Raw genomic sequence first — 8282 nt, forward strand, 5'->3', positions numbered from 1 at the left:
TCCATTCTTTATTATCCAGAAAGATGAAATAAAAATCAGCTGATACTAAGTTCAGAGAAAAGAAATGGAAAGTGCCGTAGACTACAGACTTTAGCTTGGTGAAAACCAATAGATTGCCACCTCTGCAAAAAAACAGGCAGCAATTTTAAAGAGTTTTGTATAATGTTTAACTTTGCTTTTCATGACTCCTGCATCTAAAAACTCTCACATCCTAGTGGATTATTTTTTTTCAAAGATCACCTTGGTTTTACATGATTAGATTTAATTTTATTAATTTCAGGATAGTAGATGAGATAAAATAGTGGGCATGCAGAACAGAGACAGCAACAACTTAAAATCAGCAAGCTAATCAGCAATCATGAACAGTTATGAGATGTAGGGTAACTTGGAAGCTGACTGAGTTGGATTAAGCATACCATTGAAGTGTAAGAAGCAGCAGAAAACTTTGCCAATTTTCAAAAGTGCTGAAATCTGATCTGATGGGTGCATAGAACTGATCAAATATACCTGCCACATTCATTACAATAAAAATAATTAAAGAACCAGCATAAAAAACATCAAAGAATTTGTCCCATAAAGGACATATATACTCAGTGAATGGAGTATTTTTCAGTATGTGCCCAGAAGCAAAATTGATGGCAAAAGATTAAAACAGGCAAATATGAAGGTCGCATGTGGATGCAAAACCTCCCTAGTGTTCCCAAGACTAAACAAATGGAATTTGACTCATATCCTATATCCCAAACAGATCTGGAAATGACTTTAATTTATAAATCCTAATACAATTAAAAATTCAAGGGAGAACCTGTATGATTGAAGATTTTATAAAAGAAAATCTAGCTTAAACTTTATTGATAACACTTGATTTGATTGCATTGTACGATGTGAAAGTTAAGGTGACAGATTGGGTAACAGATATGTTAAGACAGCTGTGTGTTCATGCCAGCTTTGAAGAGGCACTGAAACAATCCAGAGATACCATATATAAATTTCAGTCAAAATCATTGTTTACTGATGAGAATCTTGCAAACAATTGGCTAGGAAGAATAAGCCATTTAGCCTCAAAGTAAGCATGAACAAAACTTTCAGAAATATTCACCTGGGACTTCGTGGCAGGTTTTTTCTGTACCTGAGCAAGCTCTTTTGAAGTGAGCATTTGCTTACTATTTTCCATGAAAACATTACAGGAAATTGCCCTAAAGCTCTGCAAAGCTAAGTAACATTCTGCAGGATTGTACCACGTTGTTAACTGATAATACTTGAAGATTGTTTCAGCGGAAACATTATTTCTCTCCCATTCCACTTGGAACAGCCTTCAGCATGGTAACCGCAGCTGCTTTTGTTGCCGTGGTCTAAAACACCATTTTTTTTTGAGCAGGGACAGCAGGAAAGAGCTAAATGGCTATTGTCTTAGAATGGAACTTGAGAGTTACCTCAAGACTCAAAGCTAGTCTGATAAGCTGTTGAAGGGCGGGGGGGTGTGGAGAAGGTTGGCGTGGAAATGCCAGCTGCAAGCTGGGCTGCTGTCTTTAGACATTTGCCTTTGGGGGCAGCTGCTCAATTTCTCTCAATGTGCTGGGCTGAGCAGAAGCCAAATGCAAACATGGCTAGGGAGACTTCTTGGATAACTCATTGTAATGCGGCTTGCCATAGCTAAAATTTTCCATAAAGGGCCCCCTTGCATTAAAATATTAATTTTTACAACTCCCCTCTTATTAGCCTTCCTTTTCTTGTTTTGTTTTTTGAAAAAAAAATGCTTGGAATTCCTTTTTTTTTTTTTTTTTTTGCTTCCTTATCTAATGGAGCTCTGCATCACACCTGCCCTGCAGTTGTTGTAACCTTGACTTGTACACAGTATATCTTGCACCAAGCCTTCTGTTCTTAAGCTGTTACTGAGCCTATTGCAAAATTTTCAGAGCTGCCCACTTCCAGGAATGCCTTTTGCTAAGCAGGAGTCCCGTAATCCCTACCGCAGGCAAAAATGCGGCTAGAAAACTCTTTTTCCTTTCTGATGTGGACAAAAGTTTACCCTTCTTCTGTCACTAGCATTTCATAATCACTCAAGCTACATGTGACAGTTCCTCATCTATTTTCTGAAGGAGATCGTGTGGACTGGATGGAAAGGGAAATGATAAGCAGCAGGAAGGACAAAATTCCACCAGGAAAGAGAAAAGCATTATATACCACTAATGACCTTCCAGAACAGGCAAGACCTAATCATAATCGTCTTGCCAGCCATATGTGAATGTTTCTCCTCTTCCCTTTTAAGTAAGTTTTCCTGTGCACTCTCAAATTTAATTTATTTTAGAAAGCACATGGGCAGGGCTACCAGATCTGGGCTGCAAAAGTCCAAATGGCCACTAGATGGCAGCAAGGGATTACAGAACCCTAACTCTTCCTAATCTTCTAGCTATATTTGGATAGTTGCAATGCAGATCTGAGGCATCTGAGAAAAAAACCATAGTCTCAGTCTAAACCAGTGTTTCTCAACCTTGACAATTTTAAGGCATGTGGACTTCAACTCCCAGAATTCCACAGCCAGCAATGCTGGCTGTGGAATTCTGGGAGTTGAAGTCCACATGCCTTAAAATTGTCAAGGTTGAGAAACACTGGTCTAAACATTATTTGCTGTTTTCCAAGCCTCTGTATCTTTTTTTTTAATAAAGTGAGTAGGTGGAGCTAACATTGCTTGTTAATTCAGACCTTGCTCAAATCAAGATAGCGCTTTTTTAAAAATGAGTTGCCAACTCAGGATTGATCAGTGTGAGTGTGCATTGTTCTGCACTATGTCTAGACTAGTCTACAGAATTAGTCTGGATTATGCTGCTGTACATATGTAAATGGAAAAATATTCATTTGTGTATTACAAACAGGCATATGGCTGGGTGCCCAGTAATCACTACAAAGATATTTGAATTTGAATACTGCTGCAATGTGTGTACATCTCCAACTATGGCAGTGTAGAAGACACATTTGAGCCAAACATCATGGAACAATTACATTATCTAGCAAGAGTTAAATCTTAAATTCCCAACTCTAAATAGAATCTAACTTGTTTAACAGTTTAATTTTTTTAAAAAAAGTTGGGGTTTTTTTGTAAAAAAAAAGGGGGATAGCAATAAGGTCTGCTGACATGGCTAGTAACCTTTGGGGAGCAGGGCCATTCAGTGCATTACTGAGAGCTATTTCTAGCCTCACAAGGTATTTTTGCCACACAAATTTCTTTGTATCAGGTGATATTGATCTGAACTGCCCTTGAATAACTTTGAGGTGCCAATGGAAAGCTGATTGGAGTGTATAAATGAATAAGCTTTCCCCAAGGGCAGCAATAATTACATTTAAAATACATGTCGGATTATTTGCTGAGTAATCTGGGATTTTTTTTTTTTTTTTGAGGCTTTGTATATTCTGAACCATTGCACCTTCAGAGGTTCTGTAGCAGGAAAGTTGACTGACTCTCTTGTACAGGATAACTTCATCACAGAAACCTTATAGCTTTAATTCAATATGTTGATCAAATAATTCAAAGAGCTGCCATATATGATACAAAATCCTTGAAAAATAGAATGTTTTCATTTTCATCCATATACAAACAAAGATGTTGATGTTACTGCATCTGTTAGTTTGGGTGTAATAAAACTTCACAGTTGTTTGATATATAAACTTTGGGGGATAAATTAATCATACCAAATTAGTCAAGGAGTGGAACTATTATATATTTGCCCTTCTATGGCCTTAAACACTGTAAAGATGATTATTACAGTAAAGGAATGAATGGAAGAAGCAATACATTTGCTAATTTTTCTTTTTTTAAGCAAGTGAACAGTTGCAAAATGTATTCATAAATGGTTACTGCTTATCCAACCTAGCAAGCTTTTAAATAGCAATGTGTTTTCACTGGGGATTTACATTATTTCTGCCTTTGTTAGTAGAAATAGACATATGGCTCTGTTCAACTATATTAGACTCTAGTTTCTTTTTATTTATTCTCCACTCTGCCTCACTTATTTTCTACAGACTTGTCTAATCCTTCTATCCTCTTTCAATTGTTTTGTGCTTCTATCACTAATGTTTGGTCCCTGGAAGCTAAATAATTAAAACAATATTATGTTCTTGGCACTTAAGAACATTACTATAGTTAGATACCATTGCCTGAGTGAATTGCTCTGTTCATTTCTCCATTTATCTTACAGCTGAACCATGAAACTTCTTTCTTTCCTCATCCTTCTGTAAATGCTGTGCAAAAACACTCTTGGAACAAATGGAGATAGATGGGAACCCATCAGCCTGATATGGAAAGGAGTTGAGCTTTAGCCCCCAAAATAGTAATTAACTCAGCTCATTGCCAAACCAATCCAGACAGCTCTTCAAAGCCCACAAGAAAACAATATTACTATTATATTTCTCTCCAATAGATTCAGGGCTGTCTTCAGAGAGTTGCCTCTGAAAAACATGCCCTTGGGAAGTAAAAAGCCATCCTGCTTTTTGGTTAATTCCATGGATCCCCATGGGTGGGATTATGTCCTATTTCCCTAATTTCTGAGGATAGTTTGCCAATGTCGCTCTGTAGCAAATTGAAGAAGAACCTTCACTGTTTCTTTGCCAGGACATCGTTTGAAGAACTGACCCATACAAAAAAAAATCAGCCATGGAAAGGAAGTGATTTCCATCCCAACCCCATTCAATCATAGCGTCTCTCAAGGATCCCAAGTTGGAGTAGGCTGAGAGTGACACTGAGGCTCCTGGTTTTCAAGATAATTTATCAATTCTGCATGAGGGGGGTTGGTGCGGCTAAACAAGAAATCTGCATCTTTGTGCTTAGAAAACAATTTCTCACTTATTAAAAGAAATGTAAATGGGTACACTTAAGGACTGGTTATTCTTGAACTGGAACTCTGATTTTAATTTCTTAGCTTAACATGTGGAATGGCAGCTATGCAACAATCCTTCCCAAAACAACAACTCTTGTTGATATGTCTCTGCTCATGTCTTTTGGACCGTCATCATACAGGATGGCCTGACTCAGAGATGCATGATTTGGATGGCTGGTGTGGGTGCCTTGATACTCATTTCCTGTGACCTTTTCCCTCTCCTTGGAGTGGGAGGAGTGTAGTGCAAAAAACGCCATGGCCACTAGAGGGCAGCAAAGAGAGGTTTCTGTTTGTTGCCATCTGCAGTGCAGATCTGGCAAGCCTTCCTCGTGACATGCAAGGTGAATGACAGCAGTGTCCATCTGCTTACCTATGGAGAGCCCCCAAGCTATTCAGTATATAGTCAGCATACCTTGAAACAGGTGCCATCATAAAGTGGCTTTTGCTACTGCTGGGCAGGAAATAAATTATCTCTTTGCTCTGCTTAAACTGAAGCAGTTTAGAAAACAGGGAGAGGAAAGAAAGGAGGGAGGGAGGAGCAATCCCAACTGCAAACATGGTGCTGCATGCTGCTGTCATGAAGTTAGCAAGTTTAAAGTGGCATTACTGAGTGAAGTCTGGAACCGCATCCAAGCCAACCAGCTGCCATGTCATTAAGCACTTTACCAGCCCGCTTTCCATCCTCCAGTTTTTCTGCCTTTCTTCTCCTCTGTCTCCTTATGCATCTGGAGCTCTGTGTTCCTACCCCTGTTCTCCCTTTTGGCTGAAAGAAAGGAAAGACTGGGGGAAGTTTTGTTTTCAATACTGGGGCCTCGTGAAACAATTTTTCCTTTGAATGAGTTCCTTTCTGCCCTCCCCATCATCTGATAGTTTGCCAGAGCCCCGGATATGATCATGAGGAAGTGAGACACGCTCATACTGTTAGTATCAAGGCAGCTTCTGAAGTAGAGGCTGTTGACAATTTGGTAAGCTAATGCCAATACTTGAAAGGAAGCAACGGGCTGGTATTAGGATAGAAAGAAACTTTAACTATTACTTTGTGTTAGATTCTAAAGCTGTCAGCCTTGTGAGGTAGACTAGCCTGGAAACATGGCTAGATGAGCTAATTCTACTTTATTGTAAGCCTATATTATTAGTTTGTCACCCGTCATACCACGAGGCGACTCTGGGTTGCTTACAATGATAAAAGCAGTAAAACCATAATAATATACAGTATACATCTAATAACAATAAAAAGGCAAATTATGATTAAAAGATTTAACAGTTTGAAAGTATATTCCCCGCCCTCATCCTTTTTATAACCCAATAAACTAGGAAGCCCCTTGCGCTGCTCACCTTCCTGCTGCAGGCTAAGTTTCATTTTATCTGCACACATCCCCGGGATGCATCTCTTCAACCTGTCTCCCAAGGTCATTCCCACATACCATTGCATCAGCATATATGATTTTCTTGGGAAAGTCAGTTTATGTGTTACAATATATGGTATGCTGCTTGTAGGGCATTTGGTGGTGGCTCCTGTCCTGGGAATCATCCTACAGTAAACTAAGACCCATACCATAGGTATTTTTTTAAGGTGTCATTTTAATTTTCCTAGTAATTTTAATAGTACAGAGAACCTACCATTTGACTTTTTATGAATCATTGGAATGAGCCCACCAGGTCTGATAGAGCGCTCCATGCTCCAGGTCTCTTCCCTTAAATCAGGGTTCCCCAACCCCTGGTCCATGGACCGGTACCGGGCCACAGCATGCCAGCAACTGGGCCGCACAAACAAGCAAAGCCCTATCTGCAGGATGCAGGCAGCACACAAAACCACACCCCCTCTGGTCTGCTGAAAAACCTCTCTCCACGTAACCAGTCCCTGGTACCCAAAAAGGTTGGGGACCTCTGCCTTAAATACTGCCATTTACTGGCACCAAGGCTGTGTGTCTTCTTGATAGCTGCCCCTGCTCTGCAAAACACCCTTCCCCTGAGATTGATAGGTCCCCAGCCCTAAAAACTTTGCTCTTCTCATCAGCGCTTGGGTGGTGTAAGCCTGGAGCCCAATAAAGTTGTAGATATGTGTGGGAGGTGTTGCTTTCAGGAGTACCAGGGTGGAATTTTTGTGTTGGGTTTTATGCTGTTTTTTTCTGTTTTGATTGTTATTTGTGAGCCATCTGGATTTATGATGCATAAGATGGGCAATTATATAAATCTTTTAAATAGATTTGCTTTCATTAGGGGGTTCCCTAATGAGAAATGGTAAGCAGATAGTTTAATTAATTAAATTTGACTTAATAAAGAGTTGTGTGACCCTTCAGTTGGGAAATGATGTAGTGAGTTGAAACAGTTGCGCTTGGAAGCAGTTTTTGCCTTCAAATCCTAAATTCCACTCCGAAAATATAATTCCTTGAATTCAATTGAAATTATGGAATATGCATCTCTCTTCTCCCATTCAAAGAAGTACTATGAGTTACCCAAAGAGAGGAAGTCTACATCAGAAAAATAAAGTTACATTTCAGTCGAGTTCAAACAAAAAAAAGGAAAAGTTTTGTTTGTGACCAAACATCAGTAATTTGATGTAGATTGGAATTAAAATTATATGTATTTCAGTTTAAAAAGATAGTGCTGGTCTTCATTTACTCTGCATGTTTCAATTTAGACTCGCAGTGTTTCTCAACCTTGACAATTTTAAGGCATGTGGACTTCAACTCCCAGAATTCCACAGCCAGCAATGCTGGCTGTGGAATTCTGGGAGTTGGTCCACATGCCTCAAAATTGTCAAGGTTGAGAAACACTGAAAGAGCAATGTATAGTTACAGAGTTTCAGAAACCTAAGCTTGGGCAATATGGAAAAACTAAGCAAGAGCAAGCTGTTTCATTTATTTATTTATTTTATTGATTACATTTTAAAACCATCCATTTCCCTCACAACGGGACTCGTGAGTGGTGTAGAATAAGATATTCATGCTGGGATGAGAAATACTGGGAATTCCCAAAGTATTAGACTAGACGTGTATTATCTTGTTTTTAGGTTTTATATTTTGGACACTGCCTTGATAACGATATTGTTCATGCTTTCCCTTTCCTTTGCTTATTTATGACTGTTTGAAAGATTTACATTTCAATCAAGGCAATTGGATGTGAGGGCTGGTCCTTGAGGATCTCACAGGGTTGCTTTCTGTCGCCCCTCTCTCCCCCCCCCCCCCACAGTGACTTAAAGGCCCAGGCTTCGATTAAACCAGATTAAACCAGCAAGGCAACCAAACCACATGAGAGCAGCCATTGGGACTGGTCTGTCCCCTCCCAGTTATTAAAGTGGGAATGCTGGCATCATTGGAAAAGCCAGCCCAACAGGCTTGATGCTCTGGGCTGAAACGTAGGGCTATCACCAGCTCTCTTTCCAGCAAAGTTCTTGGGCCTTTCTCAGGC

Source organism: Crotalus tigris, unplaced genomic scaffold, assembly GCF_016545835.1.
Source record: "Crotalus tigris isolate CLP2741 ecotype Arizona unplaced genomic scaffold, ASM1654583v1 scf7180000017831.1706817, whole genome shotgun sequence".
NCBI lineage: Eukaryota > Metazoa > Chordata > Lepidosauria > Squamata > Viperidae > Crotalus > Crotalus tigris.